This window comes from Chiloscyllium punctatum, chromosome 4 (genome assembly GCF_047496795.1).
Source record: "Chiloscyllium punctatum isolate Juve2018m chromosome 4, sChiPun1.3, whole genome shotgun sequence".
Classification (NCBI taxonomy): Eukaryota; Metazoa; Chordata; class Chondrichthyes; order Orectolobiformes; family Hemiscylliidae; genus Chiloscyllium; species Chiloscyllium punctatum.
Genome location: NC_092742.1, coordinates 118634245 through 118653266, shown reverse-complemented (window position 1 = coordinate 118653266; position 19022 = coordinate 118634245). Strand labels below are relative to the sequence as shown.

The following is a 19022-nucleotide window of genomic DNA, read 5'->3' as shown; positions in this document are numbered from 1 at the left end:
CCCACTATCTAAAGATATGCAGGTTGGGTGGATATTCCAGGCTGAATTGCCCATATTGTTCAGGGATGTGCAGGCGAGGTGGATTAGCCATGGGAAATGCAGCGTTACAGGTTTAAGGTAGGAGGCTTTGAGGGTCAGTGTGGATGTGTTGGGCCGAATGGCCTGCTTCCGCACTCTCAGGATTATCTGATAATTCTACGAGTTTTAAAATAGTTACAGAAAATACTAAACCAGATCTAAACGGTGTTCTAAATTGGACAAAGGCGAATTTTGACGGTACAAGGCGAGAACTTTCAATATTTCTTTGCTATTCCCAGGTAAAGGGACAGCTGGAAAGTGGGAACATAAGAACATAAGGAAGAGGAGCAGAAGTAGGCTTCCTGGCCCCTCAAGCCTGCTCTGCCTTTCAATAAGATCAGGGCTGATCTTTTCATGGCCTCAGCTCCACTTTCCTGTTCTCTCACCATAACCCTTAATTCCTTTCCTGTTCACAAATCTACCTTTTGACCTAACGATAGTCAAGTTGATAACGTCAACTGCTGCACTCAGCAGCAAATTCCACAGATTCACAGATTTATCTGAAGAAGTCCATCCTGAACTCAGTCCTAAATCTGATATCCCATTATTTTGACTCTCTGCTCCCTAGTTTGCTCCGTCCCCAGTGGAATTCACATCCCTTCATAATTTCAACTTTTTTCCTATCCAACCCCCCACACTTCGAAATTCCAATGAGTATAGAACTAGTTTTCTCAATCTCTCCGCATACGTCAACCCTCTGAAATCCTGACTCAAACTAGTGATCCTCCACTGCACCCTCTCCAGTGCCAGTACATCCTTCCTGAAGTATGGAGACCAAACCTGTACACAGTACTCCAGGTGTGGCCTCTCCAGCACCCTGTACAGCTGCAGCATAACCATTCCTCTAGCAATGAAGGACAATATTCCCTTCACTGTCTTATTTACCTGCTGCACCTGCAAACCAACTTCCTGTGATTCATGCACAAGGAAACCCAGCTCCCTCTGTACAGCAGCGTGCTGCAAGTTTTCACCATTTCATCAGTTAGCTGTTAGTCCGACCAAAATGGATGACCTCACATTTCCCAACATTGTCCTCCATCTGTTCGACCCTTACCCACTCACTTGACCTATCCGTATCCCTCTGCAGACTTACATTGGCCTCTACACACATTGCTCTACCACTCAGCTTAGTGTTGTCTACCTTTCATGAATCGATGCTGTGTCTGCTCTGAGACAATTTCTATCCAGATAGCTCACTATTTCTTCCTTGAGAGATCGAGCATTTCCCCCACTACAGAAGTTATGCTAACAGGTCCATTTTAAAATATTGGCATCACATTTGCAGCTATCTAATCTGACAGAACCGTCCCAGAGTCCAGCACATTTTAGTGAATTATCACGAGTGCGTTTGCTATTTAGCCTCTGCCTTCTGTTGTAGTCCCCTGGGATGCACTCCATCACAGCCAGACGACCCATCTACCTTTAGGCTGTTATCTTTCCCAACACCACCTCTTTACTGAGAATGATTGCTTCTCTGTCCTCATCTGCCATTGCATCCATAGGCCTGCGACAATGAGAGTACACAGACAGTATGTTCCTGTTAAGGCCAAGGCTGGGAGTTGTAGGGAATGCTGCCTGTCGAGAGAAATTGAGGGCCTGGTCAAGAAAATGGAGGAGGGATATGGCAGGTACAGACAGCTGGGTTTGCGTGAATCCCTCCAGGAGTAAAAGGGCAGTAGGAGTACAGTCGGGGGAAACCATGAGGGCTAAAAGGGGACATGAGATAGCTTTGGGAAATAGGTTTAAGGGAGAACCCAAAGAGATTCGACAAATACACCTCGGACAAAAGAGTAACCAGGCAGAGATTAGGGACCCTCCAAGATCAGCAAGGCTGTCTGTGGAACCATCGGAGGTGGGAGGATTTTATGTCAGCTTTTACTTAAAGAGGATGTGGATGTGAGACAGTTTGGAAAAATAAATAGTGATAACTTGACAAGTGTCCATATTACAGAGAATGAGGTACTGGATATCTGATAATACATAAAGCTGAATAAATCCCTGGGACCTGATCAGGTGTGTCCCCGAACTTTGTGGGAAGTTAGCGAAGTGATTGCCAGGCCCCTCGCTGAGATATTTGTATCACCAATAGCCACAGGTGAGGTGCTGTAAGACGGGCGCCATTATTTGAGAAAGGTGGTGAAGAAAGTCCAGGGAACAATACACCGGTGAGCCTGAAGTCAGGCAAGTCGTTGGAAGGGCTTCTCAGGGACAAGATTTGGATGGAATTGGAAAGGCAAGAAATAATTAGGGATAGTCAGCATGGCTTTGTGCATGGAAATCACTAACCTGGTCTTCAGAAAGATGTTCAACAGGTTCAACATAACAGACTGGTTAACAAATTATACAAAATTGGCTGGAAGATTGGAGACAGAGGATAGTGGTGAAGGATTGCTTTTCGGACTGGAGGCCTGTGATGAGCAATATGGTGTAAGGATTGGTGTTGGGTCCACTGCTTTTCATCATTTATATAAATGATTTCTATGTGAATATAGGAGCTATGATTAGTGACTTTACATAGACACCAAAATTGGAGATGCAGTGGACAGGGAAGAAAGTTACCTCCGAGTACAATGAGACTTCAATCAACTGGGCTGAGGAGTGGCAGATGGAGTGGAATTCAGATAAATGTGAGGTGCTGCATTTTGGAAAAACAAATCAGGGCAGGACTTATACATTTAATGGGAAGGGCCTGGGGAGTGTTGCTGAACAAAGAGACGTTGAGGTGCAGGTTCATAGTTCTTTGAAAGTGGAATAGGCAGGGTGATGAAGAAAGCGTTTGGTATACTTGCCTTTATTGGCCTATGCATTGAGTATAGGAGTTGCGACATTATTTTGCAGCTGTACAGGACATTGATTCAGCCATTTCTGGAATTCTGCTTTCGGTCCTGGACTCCCTGCTATCGGAATGATATTATAAAACATGAAAGGATTCAGAAAAGGTGTGCAAAGATGTTTCCAGGGTTGAGGGTTTGACCCATACAGAGAGAGGCTGAATAGGCTCGGGCTGTTTTCACTGGAGCATCAGATGCTGAGAGGTGACCTTCGAGGTTGATAAATCGTGAAGGTCATGGTTAGGGTGAACAGCCAGGGTCTTATTCCCAGGTTAGGGGAGTCCAAAACCAGAGAGCACAGACGTGAGGTGTGAGGGAAAAGATTTAAATGCGATCTAAAGAGCAATGTTTTCAAGCTGAATATGGTACGTGTATGGAATGAGCTGCCAGAGGAAGTGTGGAGGCTGGTACAATTTACATTTAAAAGGCATCTGATTGGGTATGTGTTTAGGAAACTTAGAAGGATATGGGCAAAGTGTTGGCAAATGGGACAAGATTAACTTAGGATATCTGGGCGGCATTGACGAGTTGGACCGAAGTGTCTGTTTCTGTGCTGTGCTTCTCTATGACACTAATAAATTCAAATTAAATTCAAATTAAGATAGATTTCTCTTTTATGGAGAGTTAGCAAAAGGCCTGACAATTCTTCTTGGAGCTGAGAAGGTTAAGCAGTGACTTCAACCAGAAACAGATTTGTTTCCAGGATATTTAATTTACTGAAACACGGAGAGAAATTATTGTCACAAATTTTAGTAACTACTTTCAGGTAATTGGCAAATAATGCAGGTTAAAAATGTGAAGGTTATTTTACTCAGTAGGTTCTGAGCATCTGGAACAGTTTGAATCACAGCTGGATGCAGCTTTTGTTATTGTCAAAACAGGTTTGCAATTTAACTATTTGAGGATAAATGTGGAGGGCTACTGGTAAATAGGAGTGGAGTAAGGGCAGATTGGCAGCATCTCCAGATGGAGAGAGTACAGCCCCAATGGGCTGAATAGCCGCCAGCCTCTGTGCTCTGTGATACTGCCCCACTCAAAGAATGATGAAGCTCATCCCAGGGCAGAGCCACAGTCATGTACAGCAAGGAAACAGACCCCTTAGTCAAACTCGTCCACACCGACCAGATGTCCCAACCTAATCTAGTCCTATATGGCAGCAGTTGGCCCATATCACTCTACGCCCTTCCTATTCATATACCCATCCAGCTGCCTTTCAAATGGTGACAGCTTGTATAGTTACACAACTTCCCTGACAGTAGATTCCATACACGCACATGAAAATAGTTGCCCCTTGGGTCTCTTTTATATCATTCTCCTCTCACCTTAAACCTATGCCCCCTTGTTCTGGACTTCCTAACCCCAGGGAAAAGGCCTTGTCACTGTATCCCATCCACGCCCCTCACGATTTTATAAACCTCTGAGGTCACCCCTCAGCCTCCTACCACTGAAGTCACAATGGGACCTGGCTGATTGATGGCAGCTTCAGACCAATAGGGGAGTTGGTGTAATCCTCCCGCCAATGGGAGTGAATGAGGGGTGTGGCCAGCAGGCCAACACGTGACCATGAGCTGTGCAGGTGCAATGTCACTGTGAGGGGGGACCCAGTGAGTGTGAAGGGAGTGGGAGAGACAGCAGAGACTGGGAGAGAAATTGAGTTTGTGGACTGGGTGGGTTGATAAACACACGATGTAGGCTGCTGGACCTGAATTACCAACTCCCAGTAAATGAAAACCAAAGGAATTGCGGATGCTGTAAATCAGAACCAACAACCAGAACATCCTGAAAATGCGCAGCAGGTCTGGCAACATCTGTGAAGAGAAGTCAAAGTTAACATTTCTGATCCAATGACCCTCCGTCAGAACTGATGTTCCTGAGAAACAATGTCGGTTTATATGCAGAAGGTAGGGGTTAAGGTGTAAATGATAGGTGGGGATAGATTCCAAAGAATGCGATGGGAGCAGTTGGACAAAGGAGTGGATAACGATCTGGCTGGGGGAGGGTGAAATAGCTGTTTATGGAGATTGTTAGTGACTAACCATAGGTAGTGTGTAATTGCAGGCGATGTGATAACAGGGCCTGGTCTATGGGATGGGGGCTAGGATACTAGTACGTAGGAGACTTAGGACTTAAAATTATGGAATCCAATGTTGAGACCAGAGTGCTGAAGGGACCCCAGGTACAAGATGAGGTGGTGTTCTTCCAGCTTGTGTTAAAGTGTGGCAGTGGATGTGCACAGCAGATCAGGCAGTATGCAAGGAGCAGGCGAATTGACATATTGGGCCTAAGCACTTCTTCAGGAATGTGAGGGTGGGGAAGAGGACAGATAATAGGATGGGTGTGTAGGGCTGGTGGGAAGGTAGTTGGGAAGGCGATAGGAAAATGCAGGTGGGGGTAATGGTGAGAGGGTGGAGTGAATAATTGGGAAGGAAGATGGACAGATGGGACAGTTTGAGGGCGGTGCTGAGTTGGAGGGTTGGATCTGAGATAAGGTCAGGGGAGAGGAGATGAGTAAATGTTGCCGTGTTGTTGAAGGATCGCTCCATCCCACCTATTATTTACTCTTTTACCCTATCTCCTGCAGTCCAAAGATGTGTAGGTTAGGTGAATTAGCCAAGCTATATTTCCCGTCGTGTTCAGGGATGTGTAGGTGAGGTGCGTTGTTCAGGAGAAATTTAGAATAATAGAGTAGCGGAATGGGTCTGGGTGGGATACTCTTCGGAGGGTCAGTGTGGATTTGTTGGACCGAATGGCCTGTTTCCACACTAGGGAGTCTAATTTTCCCAGCTGCCATCGGTTCTGAGGAAGGGTCACTGGAGCCGGAATGGTCCTTGGTGTGTGCAGGAGCCGGAAACTGGGAAGGGGGAGCGGCAGCGGAAACCGGGAGAAAATGATTTAGTTTAGACTGGGAGGTTTTATTTACACGTCTGTACATGGTGTTAGTCCTGAATTAGAAACTCTTGGTCCCATGTTTACAGCAAATGGGAAAACGGCTGTGGGCCTCAGTCAGTGATAGGTCCTGGGTTATGGCCGCCATTTTTATTGGGTGCACGGTACAGCAAGGTGCATGGACATGTCCTCTTCCTGGGTGGGGGAGGGGTGATTTGAAAGAGGAGCATTTACACATCAGACACATACCAGATAAATATTTGTCTTTCCAATTCATCCTGCACTGGCTGAGATTTGTTTTGTGAATTCTCTTTATGGGATATTAAATGAGAATAATTGAGGACGGGATCTCAAAAAAGCAGATTTCTGCAAACAGCGGAGTTATCAGGATCTGAATATCATTAGCATTTTACTGTGGAAGGAGAAAGGGTTGTCTGTTCTGTCTCTGGGAAAATATCTTCAATACTTTTGTAAAGCAAAATGCAGTAAGATGTTCACATTTGTGGTTGAATCCCCCATGGGCGATTTGGCCTGAGTGGAAACAGATCTATCCAGATTATACCTAGTCTCTTTGCAGGAACTGTCAGATTTAGTCCCAGTCACTCACTTCATAATGTTAACCTGTAAACTCCTAATTTTGAACACCCTGCAAAATTCTCATTAAAATTCTTTGTGAACTCAAATTCCAGCACATTTTCAGGTGGAATGTTCCAGGTTCTGACAACTGTCTGTTCATCCAGAAACTGCTGAGGTCCATGTTGACTCTGGGGTTACAAAGGGCTGAGCTGAAAGATGAGATGCAGTTCCTGAGCTCCCATTGAGATGCATTGGAACAGGACAGGAGGCTGAGGGCAGTGTAGGTGTGAGCAGACAATGAAAATGACAGGGCTGCACTGATTGTTGTTTGACTCAATGAGTGTGTTTTGGAGTTGGGTGAAAACAGAGGGAGATGAGACAGGAAGAAGTTGAAGGTGAAACTCTGGTTTAGTTCAGGCCATTGAGAAATTCACATGGTCCCAATGGGAACAGCCAATTTGTAAGTGATACCTGCAGAGTATTTGTTAAGTTTTTAAAATATAATGTATCAGCTTAAGTAAAGATTGGGGCTTTTGATATATAATGGAAATGTTTGAAGTGAAGGAAGGTTGAAAGCTCTTTTAAATTCTCTTAATGGGAGTAATTAGCTGAATTTAGAGAGACGTTGTGACAGGAGCCCTCAGACCCGTGGTGTGCTCCTCTTGTACAATGTGGGAAATAAGGGATACTTTCAGTGTCCCTGACGGCTCTGTGTGCAGGAAGTGGGCCCACCTGCAGCTGCTGGGAAACTGCTTTTCAGACCTGGAGTTATGAGTGGACTCACTGTGGAGCATCTGAGAATGTATTGGACAGAACATTTAGTGAGTTCGTCACACTGCAAGGTGAGGGTTACACAGGCAGAAAAGGGAATGGGTGACCATCAAACCAAATAAAAGGCTCAGGAAGGCAGTGCAGGAATCCCCAGTGATCATCCACTTCTCAAAAAGATACTGAATCCTGCTTGGGATTCTGTTGGGGGTGAATGCGTGGAGTTGCTTCTCGGGAAATCAGCAACAACCAGGTTCATGATACCACAGATAGCTCTGCTGCACAGAACCGGAGGAAAGACAGTGGCAGGGCTATAGTGACAGGGGATTCAATAATCAGGGGTATAGGCAGGCACTTCTGTGGCCACAGACATGAATCCAGGATGGTATGTTACCTCCCTCGTGCCAGGATCCGCGATTATCATGGAGCAGCTACAGGACATTCTGGAGCTGGAGGGGAAAGCCAGTGGTTGTGGAACACACCGATACCAATGACATCACTAAACAAAGGGATGAGGTCCTGAAAGCTGGATATAGGGAGATCTGGGATACAGTAAAATGTAGCTCCTGAAATAAAATAATGTCAGACTTACTCACAGTGCCATGTGCTAGTGAGAGCAGGAATAAGAGGATAGATCAGCTGGACGTGTGACTGGCGAAATGGTGAACCAGAGAAGGGTTTAGATTCTTCAGGCACTGGGACCGTTTCTGGGTGGGTCCTGTACCAGCCTGACTGGTTACCCCTGGGCAGAGCTGGGAGAAATCTCCTGGTGAAGGCTTTTGCCAGTCCCATTGGTGCGGTTTTAACTAGTCTAATAGGGGGATGGGAACTAAAGTGTAGGCTTAGATGGGTCAGATTCAGGACAGGGAATGGGAGGTAGAATATTAGTGATGTAGTTAGCGGCTCAGAAAGCCAAAGGAAAGGAGGATGAAATGAGGATTGAGTCCCTCTTCATCCATCAGTCCTGCCATCCCAGGAATTATAGTCAGCAAAATATGGAGCTGTACAGCTCTCTGACTCTAAGTGCTTGAGCAAAATGGGGGAAATCCACAATAAAAACAAAAAGTGCTGGAGATCCTCAGCAGTTCGGGCAGCATCCGAAATGCTGACAGATGCAGGAAACATTGCAGCCTTGAAGAAGTGTTGAGATGATCACACCAGGTACTACAATATCGGTTACATGCTGAGTGCCAGAAAGTGGGACTAGAATTAATAGGTGCTTGATGACCAGCATGAATACGATGGGGCTGGAAAGGTGACATTTCGGGTCAGGACTATTCATCAGGGCTGACAAAGGGTTCTGACCCAAAACATCAACCTTCCTGCTCCTGTGATGCAGCCTGACCTGCTGCACTTCCCCAGATTTACATTGTATAAACTCTGATTTCTAGTAGCTGCAGCCCATAACTGTCTCCACATCCCAGGACTCAGGCTGGTGACCCTCCTTTACTCCCTCAATAACCAGGGTAGCTCTCCTTCGGAAAGGGGAACAAAGATATACACAGTATTTCAGGTGTGGTCTCACCAAGGCCCTTCCAGAAAGGGATTCCTGCTCCTGTACACGAATCCTCGCACTAGGAAGATCACCCATCATTTACATTCTCCACTGCTTCCCACTCCTGCCTGCTTCCGAAAAGAGGGAATCACAGAGAAACATGGAATCAAATGAGGTCAGAGTCTCTGGTATAAAACTGTTGAACACAATGCCCCCATCTTCTACATACTGGCCATCAAGCGCACGTGCCTGGTATGATAATCTAACCACTTCTTCAAGGCTGCAATGTTTCCTGCATCTGTCAGCGTTTCAGACGCTGCCCGACCTGCTAAGGATTTCCAGCACTTTCTGTTTTCTCTGTTGTGCAGTACTGAAAGGGGGGATTTGCAGTTGAGAATTTCAAATTGAACTTCATGTTCAGTTTTGATAGTTACTTGATCCGTGCAGATCTGAATATCATTGACCTTATCTGGATGGAAAGGTGTGCATTCTGCCCGTGGACGAATATTTCAAATGTTAGTGTGACTGGGGACAAAGTACTGAGACAGTGAAGTCCATGTTAGTGTGGGGACTGTGGAGAGAGATTTCATTGGGTTTTGAAAGTCTAAGAAATCATGACACATTTCCCAGGAACAGTTAAGCCACTGGTTTTGTATGAGGACAATTAACCATGAAACCAGAAAGACAAAAGGATTCCTGCATCATGGAAAAAGCTATGAAAATGGGATTGTTGTTACGGGGTAAATTATCGATCATTGATTGTAATCCATTGGCGTTGTCATGCCTGTTCCAACGCCGTGGGGAAACACTGGAAATGTGATGAATGCAGTGTAGGTTTCAGTTATTAAACTGGAAAAGGTGCCGAAGAAATTTACAAGGATGATGCCAGGGCTCAGGGATCTGAGTTACAGGGAGAGGTTGGACAAGTGAGGGCTTTTTTGTTTAGAGCAGAGGAAACTGAGGGGGAATATTTTATAGAAGTGTATAAGATCATGAGAGGCATGGGTAAGGTGAATGCACTCAGTCTTTTTCCCAGGTAATCAAGGACTGGAGGACATCAGTTTATAATTAGAGGAGAAAGAATAAAAGGGAAGCTGAGGGGCAACTGTTTTACACCGAGGGTGGTATGTATATGGAATGAGCTGCCAGTGGAAGTGGTTGAGGCGGGTACGCGATCAACATGTAAAAGGCATTTGGACAAATACATGGATCGGAAAGGGTCAGAGAAAGATGAGCCGAGTGCAGGGAAATAGGGTCAGCGTGGATGGACATTCTGATCGGCATGGGCCATTTTGGGCCAAAGGGCCTGTCTCTGCTGTAGGATGCGGTAACTAAGTGCATTTGCTATTTCTCCCACGAACTCTGTTGGTATCCTGGGATGTATTCCATCAGGGGAAGGAGACTTGTCTACCTTTAGTGCCATTAGCTTGCCCAGCTCTAACTCTTTCATGATAATGGTCGTTTCTAGATCCTCACCTTCCTCAGTCTCCTTATCAATTACTGGCATGTTCTTCGTGTTCTCCACTGTGAAGACTGACTGCTGTGTCCTCATCTTCCTGAACCCTGCTGGATAGGAATTACAAGGCACAGAACTCCGAGAGGTCTTCTTTGAGTATTTATTGATGAGACATGGTAGTTACCTGGGTATTTTATGTGCAAAATGCCTTTAGGCAGCATCAGGTCCGATGTACGGCTCCCATTCTTCTACCTTTGTAATTTGTGACTTTGCATAGAGACTGTCTCTCAGGATTATCTCCCTGGCAACAACAGTTAAAATGTCTAGTTCAGTTCAACTCTGTGGTTCAACCACACACCCCTCCCCCACACCCCCGTGGCTCCCTCAAGTACCTGACAGGCACTTCAGTTTCCGTGGGGCTCTCTATCAGGATTCTGATGTGGAGGAGCCGGAGTTGGGGTGGGGTGGACAAAGTTTAAAAACCACACAACACCAGGTTATAGTCCAACAGGTTTATTTGGAAGTACAAGCTTTTGGAGTGTGCTGTGATTTTTAACTTGATCAGGATTATCTCTCTGGTAACTGTTAAATGCTTCAACAATTACAGAGGCCACATGTTCCCCACACAATAGGTTTCCCTCTAACAGTGTAAACTGCTATTCTGGCCCTGGGCATTGCTACTCATCACTATTTATACCCAATCCCATCAAGCTTTCAGTTGACCTTTGAAGTTTTTCTAATCTCCTACTTTCTCCTTGGTCATTGCCAATTTGTATGCCTTCTATTTCAATTTGATAGACTCCCTTATTTCCTTAGACACCCACGGCAGATTACTCCTTTTCTGACAGTCCTTCATTTTCACTGATATATATTTTTGCTGAGCACTTTGAAAAATTGCTTTGATATTCCTCCACTGTCTGTCAACTGTCCCACCGTAAAGTCTTTGCTCCCAGTCTACATTACCAACTCCTGTCTCATCCTATTGTAGTCTTCTTTGTTTTAGCACAGGATCTTGGGACTGGATTTAATCTCCCCGCTTTCCATCTGTGTTCTAAATTCAACCAGATTTATCACGCGGCTTTTGTCAGATTACGAGGTGAGACGATGTTTCCTGGGTGTTTTGGTTTTCATTATCGGTAACCTTGGCTTTGTAATAAATTACAGAATAGATATTCACAACAGAGTATTCTGGACAGTGTGAATGTACGACACAATCTATAACCATAAATCACTGTTACCCCTCAGTTTAAAATTGCAAAATCATTATCTTCTACACACTTCCTCACTATCTCAGTTTTGAATGCTATTCCAGTTGACTATCCTGCATTTTCCAAAAATCTCCTTTGGTGAAGGTGGTGAGTTTTGGATTCCGCTTTCCAGGTATTACTGTAAGAAGATAAGCCCTGGGCACAGGAGAGGCAATGCAGCCCTTCGAATCAACTCCACCATTTAATACCATGATGATTGAGCTCACCTCGGTCTCAGCTGGATTTTCCCGCCTTCTCTCTCTCTCTCTCTCTCTCTCTCTCTCTCTCTCTCTCTCACCCTTCAGCTCATTGCAAATTAAAAATCTGTATCTGTCCATTAAATTTGTTCATTGTCTTGGCATCCACTGTGTTTTGAATAGGGAATTCCACAGATTCATAACACATTGAGATTGGTACATTCTTCTTCATGAGAATAGAATAGAATCCCTACAGTGCAGAAGCAGGGTATTCATCCATTGAGTCCACACCAATCCTATAATTCAGACTCACCCATTCCCAGTATTTCCCATGGTTAACAGCTAAACCTGCACATGCATGGACACTGTGGTTTAGCATGGCGAATCCACCTAACCTACATATCTTTGGACTTTGGGAAGAAACTGGAACACCGAACAAAACCATGCAGCCACTGGGAGAACGTGTAAACTCCACAGTCACCTAAGGCTTGAATCAAACCAGGGTCTCTGAAGATGTGAGGCAGAGGTGCTAACCACTGAGCCACCTCTGCCTAAAACTGCTTCCCCTTATTGACCCCTCCACCCCGCAATTGACTGAATCTATATTCCGTACGTTAGAAATTGGGATGTCTAACTAGATGTCTCAGTAAAACCCAGTGACAAACCATATGTCCTGCCTGTCTGAATGGGGATCCTATACACAACACCCTCCACCCCACACGTTTCATTCACTTTTTAGAGACAGGGCTCCAGTGACTTCATGGGGACTGCAACTCCCATAATTCTTGAGGCAGGGACCATAGGTGTATTGGGAAACCCGGCACTGTATATGTACAGAATGTGGGCGGGTTTTGGAGCACATGTTTTGGGATAATTAGGGGAAAGTATTTCACACTGTGATTGGCTAGAGGAGGAACGTATCTGCTTGTAGTATTGATCAGTTGGGGGGGTCAAAGTGTCACTACACCCTCATGGGACCACTCTCCATCCCCAGTTCATTGTAATGCTGGGAATAAACTAATGGGAAACAAGGAAGAATCTGACCCATTTTCCCAGACTGAAGGTTCCTCTTCTGTCTAGGATCTGCCACCTCCCTTTCTGTTTCCGTCTGTTTCATTCTGCTCTTACATTATTGACTTGCAGCAACTGAAGGGAAAGCAAGTAAACCCAGAAAGGGTGCAGAGTCTAACCAGGATGGGAAGTGATGGCATGGAGCTGTTTATCAGTAACTCCATGAGAATGGGGAGGGTGTACATTAGGGGGCAGTAGAGTCAGAATGGTGGGAGAGAGTAAGTGGGCTGGAGGGTTACAGCTTTGGGGGAAGAAAAGGGTAAACGATATTCCAGAGAAACTAGAATTGTCTGTTCTGAATTTCTAATCTGTACATATTCCTTTACACAGGGTGCTAGATGATGAAGATTTGCAGACTGAAATCTCAAAATCATGTGCAGATTGTGATTATGTTAACCAGCATTTGAAGAACCAAAGATGGAGAATCACTCGGCCAAAATCCTGCAACACTCTCCCTCCCAGCACTGTCGGTCTATCTGCGCCAAATGGGCTGTGAATGGTACAAGACAGCAGCTCACGACCATCTTCTCAATGGTACCTAGTGATGGGGAATAAATGCTGGCTGAGACCGTGATGACCATACCCTGGAAATGGGTTCTATCTCTCGTTGCTGAAACCCAGTTGATGTTACTGCAGGATGATGAGGGACGCTGAGTGTGTCCTCCAGGAAGAGAACCATCATATTACCCCTGCCTACACCCAGCAATAACACAGCAACATCACTGGTATAAAAGGCAGTGAAGCCCAAGGAGGACCGGAATATATTTCTTCAAGGTGAAGTCATGAGAGCGGATTGGAACAGAGCAGGAACAGGAGATTGAGCTGGATGGTCAGCTGTTTCCCATTGAATGGTGGAGCCAGATTCAAAGGTCGAATGGCCTTCTCCTGCTGCTATCTCCCAGGTATGTATATAGCCATGGAGCCTGGGTAGGAAGAAGTAGTCAGGGCAGGGATTCTGCAGGAGATTGCACTTCTACCTCAGTTTTCAGTGAGGGATGGTTTGATGGATTTTATTTAACATTTGTCTTTAACGCAAGATTTGTGAATTTGTTATTTTTTTTGAAAAGTACAAGTTTATTCCACAATAAATAAAACTTAAAGAATCGAAACTATCTGCATATGACAGTTTTTAAAATTTCAAATGCCCTTTAAAAAAAATCCTGTCTACTCCCGGACCCCATCACTTTTCAGTTACTCAAACTCCAGGGAAATATTCCTTCCCTCTTTGAACCTTTTGGTTTGATTTAACTACTTTCAGTTCTTGTTCTGTGAGCTGTGAAGCATTTTTCTCCCATTTCTCCTACCCAGAAGTGTTATCTCACACAGCTGAGCAACCTTCCCACCATCAACATCATTATTCCATTATTTTGCTTTTTGTTAACGTATAATCGCCAGCAGTAGCACACCAGTGTCGTCAGTTGAATATTTACAAACAAAGCCCATTATGGGCAATGCAAACCATTACAAGTGACAGGGTGGGAAGGGGCTAAATCAAAGTAGAGTTGGGGTTGAGGGGGTGGTGGTGGCGGTGGAGATAAAGTACTGTATCCCCTGCGGTGCCCACCTCTATCTAATGGCATAGAGAGCATTGATACACACCACATACTCCTCCTCCAAGACGACCCTGAGAATATTCTTTATCCTCAATCATAGAATATAATCCCTACAGTGTGGAAGGAGAGCATTGGTCCATCAAATCCCACCAACCATCTGAAGAACATCCCGCCCAGAGCACTCCATTCCTGTAACACTGCATTTCCCATGGCTGATTCACTTAGTCTGTAAATTCTGAACACTGTGGACAATTTATGACGACCGATCCACCTAACCTGCATATCTTTGAATTGTGGGAGAAAGCCAGCTCACATGGAGGGGACCCCCACTATTATGGGCAGAATGTGGATACCCCAAATAGGCCGTTGACCAAGGCTGGACTCTAACCTTTTACCTGGTGCTGTGAGACAGCAGTGCTATGATCACAATTTAAATCAATACAGATGAACCCTGTTCCTTGTCACATTGCTGTTTGTGGTGACCTACTGCCCAGAGAGGCATCCTGAGGTTCAGAAAGTGGCAATATAAATTCAGTCAACTCCAGCCCAGTTAATGTGGTTAACAACAGCAACATCAATACTCCAACAGTGTCATCATGTACAAGGTCCACTCCTGACTCTGATGGACAGTAACTGCAGAATCAGAGTCCTGCAGTGATGTGAGAACTCTACACCACACAGAGCAGGGGGATGACCACTTCCCTGTGTGCACTCACTGGGCTCTCAGTCGTGTTGAGTCTCAGCAAATCCCTTGCCACACAGAGAGGGAAACAGCTCCTACCCAGTGTGAACCCGCTGGTGTCTCAGGGGGGGGCAGGATGACTCACTGAATCCCCTCTCCCACACTGACCATCTGATTGGCCTCTCCCCTGTGTGGGCTCACTGGGGTCTCAGGGAGTCAGGATGAATCACTGAATCCCCTCTCCCACACTGACCATCTGAATGTCCTCTCCCCTGTGTGGGCTCACTGGGGTCTCGGGGGGTCAGGATGAATCACTGAATCCCCTCTCCCACACTGACCATCTGAATGGCCTCTCCCCTGTGTGGGCTCACTGGGGTCTCGGGGGGTCAGGATGAATCACTGAATCCCCTCTCCCACCCTGACCATCTGATTGGCCTCTCCCCTGTGTGGGCTCACTGGGGTCTCAGCAGGTGGTGCATTTGAGTGAATCTCTCCCCACATTGGGTGCAAGTGAATGGTCATTCTCCAGAGTGAGCTCGCTGGTGTTTCATCAGATCAGAGGACTGAGTGAATCCTTTCCCACACATGGAGCAGGTGAAGGATCTAAATCCATTGTGACCCCTCTGGTGCCTCAGCAGATTGTAAGATCGAGTAAATCCCTTCCCATACGTGAGGCAGGTGAACAGCCTCTCCCCAGTGTGAATGTGTCAGTGAGTGTCCCACTGAGAGGGGTAAGTAAATTTCTTCACATTTACACAGCTTCGCCCTGGTCCCGTTACATTGGTGTCTTCCCAGATCACATGACCGGTTAAATATTCGACCAGATGCCTAACATGGGAATGATTTCTCTGAGCTAGGAATGCTGCTTTCCCCTTTTATATTACTGATAAGGATCAGGACCTGCAGTTGATGTGATGTCAAAGCTGAGTTTTCCATCTGTGAACTCTCTCTCTCTGTGAAACAAGTTTTGCCTATCATTACGACAACTGCCAACACCAACTCTCCATTCAGCTCTCCTGAATGTCTAAATTTGGACTAAGGCAAAGACCTCAGGAATGTGCTTTTCTCTCACTTGTTTCTGAAAGTAAATTGGAGCCATTTTGAATAAATTTATACACTTTACCAGCAGAACTCATGCCGACTCTGTCATTTACGATTTGTAACCTCTGGGAAGTTTGTTACCATCTTCGATGACCGTTATAATGCTCTGCACACTTCTCTGGAGCCAGGATAAGTCAATTTTAACAATTACCAATAGATTGTATCTAAACAGAATGTCCCCACAACAGTAGGCACTCTGACACTCAGTGCCCATCATTTAAGTACTTTTTCTTAAAGCCCCTCATGTGTCTGGCAATCTGGCAATACAAGTGAAGATATTTTATACAGTAACCTTTCAGTCTCAATTGCCGGTTCCAGTCCTTGAAGCAGCCAGTAACACGCCATAGTGACATGAATTCTAACAGCAGCATTGCCTTGGCAGAAGAGATTGAGGAGAATGAAGCTGTCTTTGGACTATCTAAACATGGAACACTTCAAATGAACAAAAATCTTAGAGATCAATATGGTAGACACAGCAAGGGTGTGTGCCCTGGCTGGTGTGTCTGGAATGAAATAAGCACTAACTGTGGTATCTTTACCCAGCATGCCCTTTAGCTGCATAAATGTTTAAGATCTATTTGCTGCTCTAATTCCACTCTCTTGATCACTCCCATTTGTAACTGCTGTAATGTTGGCAGCCGTGCAAATTGATAACATTTGATTCAATCCATCCCAAAACCTCTCTGTTCACTTTTGTTCACTGAGACCCTCATTCAATCTGACCTCTTTACAAACCCTGCCCTGATATTCCCTTAGAGGGCTCAGAATAAAATGTTCACAGAATTGTTAATGCTGAAAGGAGGCTGGTTAACTCATCAGCTCTCCAAAGGTAAGAGGGCTGAGAGGTAAATAAGAGGGGTGTGTGGGGTTTGTGGGATGGGAACTCGGAAGGCAATAGGTAGATGTAGATGGGAGGTAATGGGGAGAGGTTGGAGTGGATAATTGGGAAGGAAGATGACAGGTGGGACAGTTCAAGCGGCCAGTGTCGAGTTGGAGGGTTGAATCTGAGATAAGGTGGGTGGGGGGGGGAGGGGGGGAGGGGAGATGAGCAAACCTTGATGCCGTGTGGTTGAAGGGTCCCAAGGTGGAAGATAAGGTGTTATTCCTCCAGACGTCGGGTGGCTGGGATTTGGCGATGGAGGCAGCCCAGAACCTGCATGTCCTTGGTGGAGTGGGAGAGGGCGTTGAAGTGGTCGGCCACACGGTGGTGGAGTTGGTGCATGTGTTCCAGAAATGTTCTTCTGAATCAAGTTGGCGTCCTGACTCCCCAATGTAGAGGAGACCACATCGTGAGCAAAGGATAAAATAGGTGAGGTATCTGGACGTGCAGGGAAATCTCTGCTGGATGTGGGAGGATCCTTTGGTGCCGTGGATTGACGTGAAGTGAAGGTGTGGGCACAGGTTTTACACCTCTTGAACTGGCAAGCAAAGGTGCTGGGAGTGGAGGGTGGGTTGGTTGGGAGCATGGATCTAATGAGGGAGTCGCAGAGGAAATGGTCTTTGTGGAATGCTGAAAGGGGTGGGAAGGGAAATATATCTCTGATGGTGCGGTCTGATCGAAGGGGTGGAACTGGCAGAGGATGATGTGTTGTATCTGGGTGGAAGGTGAGGACTGGGAGGTTCTATCCTTGTTGCGTTGGAGGTGTGGGGTTCAAGAGTATAGGTGCAGGAAGTGGAGGAGATACACTGGAGGGCATGGTTGACCACATGGGAGGGGAAATTGTGAATCCTTGAAAGAGGAGGCAATTTGGCATGTTCTGGAGTGTTATGCCAGTTTTCATCAAGTTTCACTGGAACACTGCAGTAAGCTTGAGACAGAGATGTTGGCCAGGGAACAGGCTCGTGTGTTAAAGTGGCAGGCAACTGGAAGCTCAGGGTCCTTTTTTCAGCAGAACGTAGATCATCAGCCACCATTTCCACTACCGCCACTGAGATGCTGCCAGACACAGGTTCCTGTCCCCTCCATTAACAGCTATGCACCCTCCCAGCCAGATCGTAATACACTCCTTTGTCTTTCCAAATGTTCCTGTCTCTCTTTGCGCTCCATCTCAACCTATTATTTACTCTTTATCCCCTATCTCCTGCAGTCCAAAGATATGCAGGTTCAGTAAATTGGCCAAGCTACATTTCCCGTAGTGTTCTGGGATGCATAGATTAGGTGCATTAGTCAGGGGAAATGTAGAGTAATAGGGTCGGGGAATGGGTTTGGGTGGGATAATCATCGGAGGGTGGGTGTGAGCTTGTTGGGCCGAGGGCCCTGTTTCCACACGGTCGCTGGGAAAATTTAGAATTCCTACAATCGGATCTAAGGAAGGGTCATAGGTACCAGAATGACCCTTGGTGTGTGAAGGAGGTCGAAACAGGAAAGGGGAAGTTTTCGGAAACCGAATGAAATGTATCAGTTTAGACTGGAAGGGGTTTAATTACACTCTGTACAGGTCGCTAATTCTGCATTAGAAACTCCTGCTCCCACGTTTGCAGCATATGGGAAAATGTCTGTGGCCCTCAGGCAATGATGGGTCCTGCGTTCTAGCCACCATCTTTATTGGGGGCAAGGTACAATGAGGCGCATGGACATGTCCTCTTCCTGGGTAGGGGCGGGGCGATTTGAAGAGGAACATTTACACATCAGACACACACCAGGGAAATAATTGTCTTTAATATTCATCTTGCACTGACTGTGAGCTTTGTCTTGTGAATTTTTTTTATCAGATATTAATTGAGAATAATTGAGACCGGGATCTCAAAAGCATGTTTCTACAGTCAGCGGAGTCATCAGGATCTGAATATCAATGGCAGTTAACTGTGGAACGAGAAAGGTTTGTCTGTTCTGTCTGTCGAAAAGTAGCTCATATTTTTAGGTAAAAACAATGTCCTGTGGCCCAACATTTCAACTCCCCTCCCACTCAGCAAGGACATGGAGGTCCTTGGCCTCCTTCACCGCCGCTCCCTCACCACCCGACGCCTGGAGGAAGAACGCCTCATCTTCTGTCTTTGAACACTTCAACCCCAGGGCATCAATGTAGACTTCACCAGTTTCCTCATTTCCGCTTCCCCCACCTCACCCCAGTTCCAAACTTC

At 45.9% G+C, this 19022-nt stretch overlaps 1 long non-coding RNA gene across 10 annotated transcripts in view; it reads left to right on the top strand.

Moving 5' to 3' along the window:
- Positions 1 to 19022, top strand: part of LOC140476635 (uncharacterized) — a 50218-nt gene that overhangs the window by 16873 nt on the left and 14323 nt on the right. For 8 of the 10 annotated variants that reach the window (XR_011960558.1, XR_011960557.1, XR_011960561.1 and 5 more), the window contains 2 exons: positions 12936 to 13507; positions 18654 to 18760. This is a non-coding gene — a long non-coding RNA (uncharacterized lncRNA). Of the gene's footprint in view, positions 1 to 11093; positions 11187 to 12935; positions 13508 to 18653; positions 18761 to 19022 lie in introns of all 10 variants that reach the window. The other 2 variants (XR_011960556.1, XR_011960555.1) reach the window with 1 other exon arrangement.